The 13,661-nt window shown below is 38.3% G+C and overlaps 1 protein-coding gene across 1 annotated transcript in view; it reads left to right on the plus strand.

Annotated features, from left to right (window-relative positions):
• LOC124256694 overlaps window positions 1–13,661 on the plus strand; it is a 39,951-nt gene that overhangs the window by 13,373 nt on the left and 12,917 nt on the right. The gene's annotated exons all lie outside the window — the stretch shown is intronic.

Raw genomic sequence — 13,661 nt, forward strand, 5'->3', positions numbered from 1 at the left:
AACCCAGCTATGAAGTTCACTACTACGCCAGCAAATATGGGTACGAGAAAAACAATACCCCTCTTACACTTCCTTTCCGAAAACTGAAACAAGAAAAAAACAGTTTATATTTTTACGATGTCAGCGAGGTCATCAGGACGATATGACTTAGTTGCATTTCAATTTTATAACTAAAATTGGTATCATGAAAATATGTTTAATTTTTTCGTTATGCATAATATTTTGGTCATGAGTTATGTTAATTTTGGTTAAGGAAGTGAACTTTAGAATGAAACAGCTTTTACGACAGTTCAAAGAGAACCCGTTAGCATTGCAGCCCAAAATAGCGATTGTGGCCATTGGTCACGATCACAAGTAGTGGTTGTTTAAAAACAATGTGAAGTTCATTGCGTAGTAGTTTCAAATCTAATATTGTTATAAAACATAAAACCGCTCCTCAATACTTTGATTTTGGACCGAAAAATGCAAATATCATCCTTACAAAACTATGTTACATGTGTAGCCAATTGCTCTATTCCGTGTTGGTATAAAAGATAACACAAGTTGTTCTGTTGGAAATGTTTGTGAAAATTCTTATCATTACCTATTTGAGTGTCAATTATATACTGGACAGAGAACATGATGTTTAATCTACGCAGTGTTACCAATATGAATATAAATTATGAGTTACTATTATATGGCAATGCAGATCTGACTTCGCATAAATCAAAACATATTTACAATTGTTCAAACATATATTTGTCAATCAAAAAGATTCTTTTAATTATTGCAGTTGTTCCATTGTTTCTCATTTTCTGTGTCATTTTCTCATTAATTAAATATGTTTTAAAACAAAAACAAAGGAACTACCAGTAAAGTTTTTCGTATTTTGGTATTCATAATATTGCTATGTATCAAGAGTAATGTTGAGACCTATTGACCAAAAAACAGAACTTCAACTCTTACCGTACGTGGACCGTTTATTGGTTCAATGTAATCATAACCAGGATTGGTTTCAGCAATGCATTCATAATCATTTTCGGCTTCCGGTTGGTTTTCTTCCATCGCCTGTTGATAGGAGGAGTCGGGGATGTCGTCAATGTAGTGGTACTCAACAGACGCTGGATTGTTGTGATCAGTTCGAGCATGACTACCAGTGATAGCCATGATTTCCACGTTCACAGTGGGCTTGTTTTCTTGCAGGGTCTTTCAAAATTAATAGAAAAAAACTGTGTGTTAGTGCTTAGCATGTAACCTCTATGAAATGCGATTTTGCATCCAAAGAAGAAATTATGACGATTCAAACACTATAATTTCTTTTGGAGACAATTATTATTCACGCGTGAAAACTGTTGTTTGTTTATATCGTATTGGTTACAGCTCACCACGATTTATGAAGATGCTTAAAACTGAACCCTATCCATGTGCACTTATTAGGGGTTAATCGAAAAGTATGTGGCCTCATGGATATTGCTTTCGTTTCCTACATTTGCGTTTTAGAATTCAACCAGAGAATTTGACACATGTGAGAGAGAAACTGCATAGATATTGGAAAACGGTAGACGATTAGGTGATTAGATTCGGCATAAACAGGGCATGTCGCCAAAGGCAATGCTAGAGGATATGTATATGTATAATAGTGCATGCCACCCAATAACTGAAACCTTGATATAAGCAGCCCGAGTGCCCTGTTAGCAGATTTTGCCGCTTCACCTGTCATTGCCTTAAAATCTAACTTTTCCGTTAAAAGGAACCCAAGGCAGGTATAACCACTGACAACTTCTACAATTAATACAATGGTGTGCATTTTACCAATCCTCTTTCATGGGCAGTACACACATCACAGGCATCTATACAAGCAAAGAAAATATTAATAGGTATAACACAATATATACATATTTTAGGCGACTTGTCTTACAACTCTTTTTTCAAAACATTTGACGCCAAAATATATCCAATTTTGCTATATGGTGCAGAAGTATGGGGTTTTAAAACTTATGATATTATAGAAACAGTCCATTTGCATGCATGCAGGAAACTTCTGGGTGTGAAAACAGCCACCTCTACTTGTATAGTTGACGGAGAATGTGGATGATATCGATTGTACGTAGAATCAAATGTAAAAAATATTAGATACTGGTTAACATTATTAACAATGCTCTCACACAGATTGCCAAGAAAATGTTATGATATGATGATACTATATGATAGCCATGGAAAACGGTAACAAATATAAAACACTTGCTATTATCTATCGGCTTCGGCGATGCCTGGCATGAACAAATAGTACAATCTCATTCTCATTTTGTCTGTTTAGTTAAACAAAGACTTGAAGATATATTCCTTTAAAATTGGTCAACTAGTCTCTTATTATCTAATAAATGATTTTACTACAAAATGATAAAACATTCCATATATACAGAACAGTATCTTTCAGTTTTGACCATAAGAAAATAAAAATCTTCACTGGCGAGATTCCGTTGCTCTGCGCATGATTTAAACGTTGAAACTGGGAGATACCAAGGAATTAAGAAAGAAAATAGAGTCTGTCAAATGTGCAACTTAAACGAGATCGAAGATTAATTTCACTTTACTTGTTTGCCCAGCATGTGTATCGTTAAGAAATAGATATCTAAATAAATATTATTATGTACATCCTGAAACTCATAAGTTTATATCATTGATGAATAATTCGAGTAAAACACATTTAGAAAGATTGTCCATAGATATTTACAAAGCTTTTATTCCCAGAAAGAATGTTCTACTACCCACACATGACTAATTAATGTACTACAGGTCTGTGGCTTTTCTTCGGTATGAAAGAATAAAGATTGAAGTTTTTGATAAACAAGTTAAAAAGCACGAGGGGGAGTAAGCAACCTTGTTTCAATCCTCGATTCACCCCCAAACCAAGGCGTTAGATCCCCATGTAGTCTCACACAGCACTGAACGTCCTTGCACAATGGTTGTAAGGCACTTAATATATTTCCACCTACACCGACAGCTGCAACCTTGTCCCAGAGAATATCTCTATTGATACAATCATATGCTTTTTGAAGTCATTGGACACCACAAACGTTGGCTTTTTGCTGGTTTTACGAGGTTCTATAACAAACGTGAGTGTGTGCACATGGTCTACAGTTGATCGTTTCTTGCGGAGGCCATTTTGAGAATCACTGAGCATATTATTTGATTCTGTACATAACTGCAGGCTGTTATTCAATACATCACAGCAGAGCTTATATATTGAAGTTGTGACAGTAATAATAATAATAATAATAAGTGTTCTTGTATAGCGCACAAATCAAACTGCAAGGCAATTTCTCTAGGCGCTAAAAGATAGAGTGATCTGAAGAAAGGATTAAAGTTCATAAGCTTGTTTAAAAAGGAAAGTTTTCAGTTGGGACTGGAAAGATTCCACGGACGCGGCTTGTCGGATGTGAAGAGGCAGTGAGTTCCAGAAAAGGGGAGCTGTGTAAGAGAACTGTCTATGTCCATATGACTTTAATCTGACCTTGGGGACATTCAACTGACAATTAGAACTTGATCTTAAAAGCCGTGGTGGGACATATTCACTGAGGAGATCTTTCAGATAGATTGGAGCTTTGTCATGGAGGCACTTGAAAGCGAGAGTGAGGATTTTATATTCTATTCTCTGTTTCGTGGGCAGCCAATGTAAGCGTATCAGCAATGGTGTAATGTGACTGCGCTTGTTGACTCGGCAAATCAATCGCGCCGCAGAGTTCTGAATCCTCTGGAGCTTGGACAATAGATCTTGGCGGATATTTACAAGAAGACTGCAGCAATAATCCAAACGTGAGAGAACAAGTGAACGAACTAGGTGGTGAGCTGCATCAAATGTCAGAATATCACGAATGGAAGCAATATTTCTGAGATGAAAATAGCATGACTTACAAACAGAGTTTACGTGTGTTTCCATGGATAAATTTGAGTCTAGAAAAACACCAAGGTCTTTCACGGAATCACTGAAAGGAACTTTCTCATTACCCACTACCAACGAAGACACATCCACCTTAGCAGTGCTACTGGGTGATCCACACAGCAAAACCTCGGTCTTACTGTCATTTAATCTCAGCTTCCTTTGTATCATCCATGCTTTGGAGTCAAGGATACAGTCTTCGATTATAGACATATCGGCTGGAAGTGAGTCCAGTAACCACTCTGTATGATAATGGACCCATTAGGGTCCATTAGGGTCCATTGTGGATTCTTCGGTATCGGGTTGATGATCCCCTTAGACCAGATATTTGGTACTTTTCCACAAGTAAAACAAACAATTAAAACATTATGTAGTGCAGTTGCGATATTCTCAGATTTTAACACTTCCATAGTGATATTGTCATGGCCTGGCGCTTTGCCCTTGTTAGCGTTATAGATAGTAGTTCTCACCTCAGGCATACCGATTATGTCATTAAACAACTCATGGTTACCTCCATCTATCAATCAATCTTTATTCAGAACTGAAGGCCACAGGCCCATAGTACAGGTATATACAAAGTTCAAAAGCAGAGTGGGTTTCTCTTCAATATCGCATGGTATATGAACAAAGCAATATTTTCAATCAATATACGATTAGAAGTTGACAACAGTTTGATAAATTTATGTTTTGACGGTTGTTTCGTAAAGTAACTGGGTATATATTTGCTTCTAATGTTTCTATAATAGTCACAAATTAGCAGTACATGGTTTTCATCTTCCAAGACATTCATTTTACAATATCTGCACACAGTAGATTTCTTGTGAAATTTTCCCTTATTACAACTTAAATCATAATAAACAGAACGAAACTGTGATAAGGCTTGTCTTACTTTCTTGATATCGATACAACGTACATATGGTTCACACAAGAAGTCTTCTTTTAATAGGGAATAAGTAAATGTACAGGGACTATTTTGGAGTTTTGCATGCCACTCCTGTATAAAGCAATCTTTGCTTCTTCTTACAAGTAAATTTAAGAATTGGTGCTTATTTCCAACTCCCTGCCATATCCACGCATAACCTCCATCTATCAGTATACTGTCCTTAGTTACATTGTCATCACAGGTGTCACCATTGCAAAGTACACTATAGTCGTGTTTCCATTTCTCCAGCACGTCATCAATGACGTCAGACACCGAACCGTCCTCCATAGTTACGCACACAGCTCGTAATTTAAAACATCCTTTACAAATGATCTTTGAGCCTGCTGAACTCTTTATCAAAATACTTCAGTTTCAACTTACAGTCATGTTTGAATGACTGTTTGCTTGCTCCGGTTCTACACTTACATCATGTTCTCTCCGCTTCACATAAGTCATTCCACATTTTTGTAAGACAATCGCTTGTTTGGTAAATGAGAGTTGAGTAAGTAAGTTTTGCTCACAAGCTTTTCTCTCATTTCATGCTTTATCAAACCAATCAAATGGTCTGAGGCTGTGTTAAGGTCAAGGTGGGATTGCTCGGAGTTCTGCAGGCGTTCAGTCACATTACTCAGCTCAGCTTGGCACTGTGTTGAACTCATGAACTCACCGGGAATAGATGATGTAAGGTAAATTGACGTACAAAAGAAAGTACACACCTGATGCTGTGGTAAAATGTTTTCTTGAAAACAGCGTAATATATTTAGAAAAGTGTTTTGATTGCGACTCACATGTCACAAACATTGTGTACGTGTTGCAATAACGCCATAGATATCCGAAGCTGGAGAGCCAGCCTTCCACATGGTTGGTTAGGAGACGCCCTCCCATAATCCCCCATTGTCTTCCAATTAGCATGCTTCATTGCTTTGGCTACCTAAAACAAAAGGTGCCGGCATTCCGGGAAGACGCCATCGTACCCAGTTGGATTATTGCTAGCAAAATATTTACGTTGTTTTAATAGTCTCAAAACACCAGGTGTGTACTTTCTTTTGTACATCAGTATATTTCGTAATTTTAACAGGGTCGACTCCTACAGACTGTACATGTGTGTCTACAACAACATCAATAGCACAGATCCACCGTAACAAGGGGTGGTCAAACTCGGTGACCAAATGCCCATCCACTTTGTCTATAATACCACCTTTGGCTATCACTGCATTAGAGCGTTGTACTTCAAAGTTACTCATTTTTGACAGTGATTCATGGGGGACAATACAATAATCCACCACAAATAGACCCTTTGATGATACACATGTAAAATCGTTTTGTATACCATTTCTACCATTAAGGATACAGTAATCAGCATCAACTAAAACTCAAGAAAACCGGAATTACAGTTAAAGTCTATCATACTTCTGCCTGGTAGTTTATCAACACCGTCAAAGTAATCATCCAGCTCACCATACCGACTATTGTAATCGCCACATATATACAATATTTCACCACTAGTTTGATAATCTTAAATCTGAGACAGCGATACATTGAAAAAGTCAGAAGCATTTACGTTTCTTGCCGAGTGTTCAGGGGGTAGATAGCACACACAGGCATACAAGTTGGACTTGTCCCGTCTGTTACGCAGCTGAATCCACAATATACCTTCATGCGTATTATCTAACACATTTGTATCAAAATAGTTTAACAGACAGCGCTTAACATAAAACACACACGCGCACACGCACACACACACGAACGCAAGCGCGCACAAACACACACACACACAGAGTAGTATAGACAATGGCGGTACTGGCTCACCCTGCCTAGAAAGCTCCATACTAACCAATGAGTGTATGAGTAAAAATGAGTGTATTTCACAAAAAACTATATCTGACCACTCCTCGTCTCCCGACGCAAGTGCACTCGAATTAGAGATATGCGGGTGTACAGATATAGAAAATATATGCCAGGAACCAAGCAATCCCGCGAAGCCTATGCCGAGATCTGATCGGTTCGTTTGTCCCTTCTGGAAGCGAAGAGGAAGTACCACATATCGCAAGCCAGATATACACGAATCCGAGGTGGTATAGAGCCACAGACAACGACAACTTCCGACACAGCCGAAGTCTTTGAGAGCCTGCTGGCAAAGAGTCCCAACGTGTTGCTTTCCGACCGAGAGAAACAAATCCTGGAGCATTTGGGACTCACCTTCTACGAGCGCTACCAGATCCAGCTTATCGAACTCTATTTGCTGTGCTTTCGCCAATTCGTAGAAGATGGCAAAATAGTCGATTTCGTGTCCATCTACCCACCCACCCACCCAATTTCGACCCGCTGCAGGCAAACTCCGAATCGTTCTCGCCAACTGCCCAGAACCCAAGGACAGACACAACCGATGCACCGACTGCCTCGCCGCCATATCGGAACTCCACACTCTCTTCAAAAAAGACAACTCTATGTGCAAGTGTGGCGCCATCGACCGCTGCGTCGGCAGCAAGCAATGCGTTCTCTGGAAAAACAAAGTGATAGACTACACACCCCAGGAGGAGCGACTCCCACTCGCCATCTATGGCCGACAAGTGAGTATGATTGCCGATGGTTTTGGAGAAAATGCCTGCTTACTGTCGAGAAAATGATGTGTAGATGTTGCAATAAGTTTTTAGACCCGTGGGATGCCGCTGCGGATCGAATCTAGCCCTACATAGGTGCTGTCAACGTGGCTGGAATTAATAAACGAATTTAAAAGGTGAGTTTTCGCTGTTTTGGGTGATCCATGATTTTGGCTTGGAATTGAGGAGGTTGCTGTTTTCGGTGAGTCGTGGCGTATAACTTTTGAAATAATGATCCGATTGTGACAATTTATAGCTCATTTTGTAGGGAAATCATCTCGTTTTTGATCCGTAGGCCTCGACGGGGCCTTAAAAAAATAGTTTACATGGTGAAATCTAACTTAGATTGAGGAGGGAGTGGTTCCGTCGTTACACCCCTTTCCTTTGATATAGTATTATGGTAGGGTCTATATACCTATATGTCTTTCTAATGCTGTTTCTAAGGTGACACGCCCCTGTGAAAGATATGTGGTAGTTCACCTTGTCCAAGCAATAACACCTTTCAATGCACCGCGGGAGCGTTGGGCGAGCTGTCTAAGGCGCCAGGCTAGTAATCCAGCGAGCTTGGCGGTGAAGGGACCGGTTGTAAAAAAAAACCTTGGAGTCACCTTTGTGTGCAGACTCTTGAAGTGTTGTCACAACCCCTAGTGTACAGTACACAACCCTGTGCACTTAAAAGAACCCACGAATCCGTTGGTAGATGACCAGATGGTGACCACATGAATACGTGCAAACACCTAGCTGCGGTACAGCAACGTGCAGTAAAACTTGGACAAAGTACTGTGACCATGCGTCCCAGTCCACCCAGCTGTGAATGGGTACCTCGTAAGGATGGAAAAGCCACATTAACTCGGTGTGCCTAGTAGGCAGCAATAGTTGTATGATCCCCAGGGAGTTGAGATTGAAAAATACGATGTGCCGTTGTGATGGATATCCAATGATCGAGTGAAAACAAAGCGCCTTTGATCAGTTTCCTATACCATTGTATATTCCCAAATCAAATAAGGCTTTACCTACCAACCAGGCATCTGATAGTGATAGTGTTGTGCTGACCACTTTAAGTGCATGTAGTTGTCAAGTCATTGTCTGCCCCACTCCCAACTTCTGCTTAAACCAGGATTACTCATACCGGTTTCTGACATGCAATAATGTTACAGTTTCAGAGAAAGAGACGGAGGAAACCTATGACACTGAGGAGGACACAGATAGGATTCTTGCAATTAAATTTTCTGCATAAAGTACTCTACACGTTATATATACTAGTACTGTTTTTGTGAATCACAACAGAACTTCAGTCAGCACCATAATGGGATTGACTGAATAAGCATTCTTACACAAAACAGGAATACTATGACATGCATTGAACCACATGATAATTTGGTCAGTCTCATTTCTTATGGGCCTATGTTCTAAGCTACATGTTACTTTCACCAGGAAAACAACCAAACATTGACCATGATAAAAAAATTGAATTTCTGTGTTGAAACAGTAGAATATATCCACAGACCTTCTGTACCAAAATCGGATGTCTTGTTCACATGACCAAAGTGGTTAACCCCTTCAGCAAGCTGACAAGGTACGGATGTCATCTGTGGGATGACCCCAGTGTTTGTGTTGTGTGGTTTAGTGTTGTGAAAATAGTATCACCAAGTATGAGACTCTCAACTGTTTGCCTGCCTCAGTGATTGTCGTTATAGAAAATTGTGAATATCGACATTGCCGGAATGTATGTCACCATGACTATGCCATCAATCTGACACACAGTTCTTACATAATGAATTTTGTGACTGTATGAACCACCAGTGGCGACTACATCAGAACCTCATGTAGCCACCCCTTGTACAGACATCATCTGCCAACCTTCTCCTCATACATTCAATCATCGGAATCTCAGCATCAGAATGTGCTTCCTCTCATGCGATACCCATGCGGTTAGTTTCAAGTCAGCAAGGTAACACCGATGTTATGGCAGGACATGTCATTCATGCCAATAACTTGCCATCGTGTAGTTTCTGAAAACCTACATGACATGGCATGTCAAGAAAAGTTCCTTTTTCTGTGCTTCATTCCTCATAAATGAGCATTAGGTTTGTTATGCAAAGTTCCCAAAAGGATACAGTTTCTGCATATATGTAGTTTTATGATATTTCATATAATTAAAATAGCTAAAAAAAAATTTCAGAATGAGAATTAGCCAGTCCTCTTAGGCAACTGGATCTGTTGACATTATTTACCATTGATGACATACATAAGTGATCTGTGATGCTGTGAAAACTGTAATTATAAAACTCAAAAATATCACTTACATATTTTTGTACTTTAGAGCAGCCACATATTACTTCATGTATGATGGCTGTTAAGAGGCAATTACGTTTATTCTGATGGATGTGATGGGGACAAAAACAATGAAGACGTTACCCGGAATGCAAATCAACAGAATTAGATGCCTGTCAAGTTCCAGGAAGAGGGGTGTGGACCCATCACTGTAGATGACAAGTGATGACAGTTATCTTGAGGGACTACAGGATTTCAAGTGCATCCGTTATGCAATTTACTGATTTGTTTGATGTATTCTGATAACCGTTCTTGCATACTGATGCCAGCCGATTAACACCTCCGTGGTGTAGACAATTGAAGGAACTTCTATTTTGAGGTAGTAAGATATTCTCAGCAAGGTGGTTTTTTTATTGCCAGCGGAACAGACGTTTCCAGTTATTTTCCCACAAAAACATTTTGTGCTTTTCTTTTACCCATTTGTGTTTATTGTACAGCTGAACAATTGGAAATTTACATGGCGTATAGTCTTTACTAAAAGATATGATTTGATGCATATCGATCGAATTGATCATTTACTATTTTGCCACAATTCAGTGACATTGTTTATACTCTGCATGGCAACGTGATTTTATAATTATGATTTGAGATAGTTTGATGGCTTGTTATAGCGTATGTTGCATGTAGAAAACTTTGGAATAGTAAAGTGATGCCATGTTTCCTGTACTTTATGAACTGTAATGTACTGTTAGTGAAACTGACTTTTGTGATAGGGCTGCACATATAAATGCAGCCAAGTCTCTGCATATCTGCCATGGAAAGCATGTGCAATTGTTGCCCTTTTGCCAGAACTAAAAAAGTTATACATGTGTAATTCATGATATGAACAGAATGTCTGACATGTAATGCTACATCTTAATATTAAGGGGCGGTGGGGGTAGCCTAGTGGTGGGGTAGCCTAGTGGTTAAAGCATTCGCTCGTCACGCCGAAGACCCGGGTTCGATTTCCAACATGGGTACAATGTGTGAAGCCCATTTCTGGTGTCCCCTGACGTGATATTGCTGTAATATTGCTAAAAGCGGTGTAAAACTCATTCATTCACTCTTAATATTTAATGTGTATGCTTAGAAAAAAGAATTACCACATCTTGAAATAATCAACTTTGTCAGTTTAAGTTTCTCCAGATTTTTGCATATTTTGTTTCTGTAGGTCATTTTGTGAAATGTAAAAGTGCATATTTTAAAATACCAAACCATTTGATGAAGGAAATGATTTGTAAACAAGATGTGAAACAGTGTTGTATCTCTTATGACTCCAACACAAAAATTAATGAGCTTATTTTTAATTAGTATTGGGGAATTGTTTTGGTAAAATGTCACAAGACAACACAGGTTCAAAGAAGGAAATCACACTTGCATAATTAAACGTGGCATGTGTCTTCTTCTTTCCAATGGGTACCCTGTTCTGTGAAGATTTTGGTCAAGATCATTAAAGTTGATGTCAGTGTTCATGTAGCTGTAAAACGTGTTTAAATTATTATTACTCGTATATGATGCAAGATGTTCCCTGTCTTCATGTCTCGTTATAATTACTACCATGTTTAAGAGAGAGAGAGAGAGAGAGAGATAATGTTTATTTGAGTCTCACTTTCTGTACATTGTCATAAAATGCATGCGTTTTGTACAAAAGTTAATAGTACAGAAACCACCCGTTGGGTTATGGGAGACTATATTAAATCAATAAAAACATTGTGAATCAACAAATATCAGCACCCGTATAATCGTATACATTTGAAGTTAAAACGTTAGTGCTATGTCAACATTCAAGGTGACATTTGTGGTGATTGTGAAACGTGACTGTAGTACTTGTATTTATATTACACTTAGACGTGCTTATTGTTGGATTTTAAGCAGTTGTATTGTTGTAAATTTACCATGTAATATTTGCAAATAGGAATGGGGTGTAGGGGGTGCTTCTGTTTATGAAAGTATTTTCAAATAGCTACCTTGGGGTGGGGTGTGTATGTTTACTTGAAACATTACTACGACGGGTGCTGTGGGTATAATGCTCAATGTCATATACATGTAACCACCACATACTTACACATTAAATGTTGGTGAGGCAATGGCATTACTTAAATTGTTTGTAAGATTCTTTTCAACAGACATAAAGATATGTGTATGAACCAACTTAATGACTTCAATACTACATATTATAATATTTAACATAGCATTCTTGCAGCCTTGTACTGGAAGACAAGCTGCTCTGTATTTTGATGATAAAACATCTTTAAGAAAACATATATCTTTTTGACATTGTATGGGGAAATGTAACAATGGTCAGCTATGCTGATGCTATACGACATTTCTTAATACACAATAACTAACACCAAGATTTCATGGATGTTGGTACATGGACTACACAGAAAATGTCCATTGTGACATGTTCACTTTGGACATGCTTGTCTATGTTCAGCTGCTTAAACTTTATGTGATGCCACAGATGTTGGTTTGACTCCCTACCCCAGTGCAAATGTGTACAGTTGATGATGACCTTGATTGATAGCACACCTATATTTCAAGTTTATTGATAAATAACATGACACATGACCCAAGCATTGATTAAAAAAACACCAGATTCAGTTCCAACAGGGAAGACCTGCAGACAACCCTCCACCCTGCTAAAAGAGTTGAATTCAAACTCTCTAAAATTTTCTCAAATACACACCCACCCTGTATGCATAGTGGAAACAAAACGGGCTCTGTCAGCTTTATAAATTTACTGAAATCATTGATTGATTAAAGTCAAGTGTAATTATTACTTGTCATCTGGAATGTAGTTGACACATGACATTTCTTTCCCCTGTCAAACAGTTTGATACAATGTCATGAGTCATTCTATTGTTAGAACATCATTTATTGTTCACAAAATTCAAATTATTAAATGTCAGATGTCAAGGAAAAAACAAAGATGACCAATCATGATTGGGTTAACTAATTTGCATAAATTGATCATCAAAGTGTTACTGTAAATATATTTCACAAACGTTTTATCTGTATAATAGTGTGATAAACAACAAAACTTGGCCATTACACAACTTGAATACAAATCTTGTAATCTACATTACGATAACACTGTTTCTTCGTTTCATTCATCATTAAAAGTACAGACAGTACAGAAGTATAGTGAAAAATCATCCAAGCATCATGCATTTGCGTTTGGTGCCTGGGTGACTGCGGTAATATTACTTCTGGAACCAGTGGACGGTCAGTGCAAAAGGTACATAACTTTTGTGTACATACCGCGAAAAAGATGATGCTCCTTTGGAAATGAGGTCACGTAGATTACATAACGTAGATTATACAGACGTCCTTTTGTACCCAACAAATGTTTAAGGTGTACGGAAGAGCATCTCCTTCACTTAGTTATTACTACTAAATATGTCTATTCATTTAAAAACCCTTTTGGTGACACTGGGTGTACAGTGTTTATTTTATTGTGGTCACGTAGATTACATCCTTAAAAAATCTCGACAACTTTAATCCTGTGAAGCATCATGGTGAGAATTCGGCTGAAATGTAGTGGCTATGAGATTTATGTTGTATTGTCCCGCTATAAAACTGTAAATAAGACATACTATCTAATGAATACATATAATTTTAAAAATAATTATATGGTCATTTTTACGGAAGCGCTGAAGGGACCTGATGAAGTATAATTTATATTGAGCGCACAAGTAAGTATGTTGAGCGTACAAGTTAGTATGTTGAGCGCACAAGTTAACATCTTGAGCGCACAAGTTAGTATGTTGAGCGCACAAGTTAATATCTTGAGCGCACAAGTTAGTATCTTGAGCGTTAATGGCATTAATGGAACGCACGTTTGCTTGACTGATGGCTAAAATGTACAAACTTCTATCCTTTTTGGAAGATGTCAAGCGATGCA

Source organism: Haliotis rubra, unplaced genomic scaffold (assembly GCF_003918875.1).
Source record: "Haliotis rubra isolate DU_JTF1 unplaced genomic scaffold, ASM391887v1 Scf635, whole genome shotgun sequence".
NCBI lineage: Eukaryota > Metazoa > Mollusca > Gastropoda > Lepetellida > Haliotidae > Haliotis > Haliotis rubra.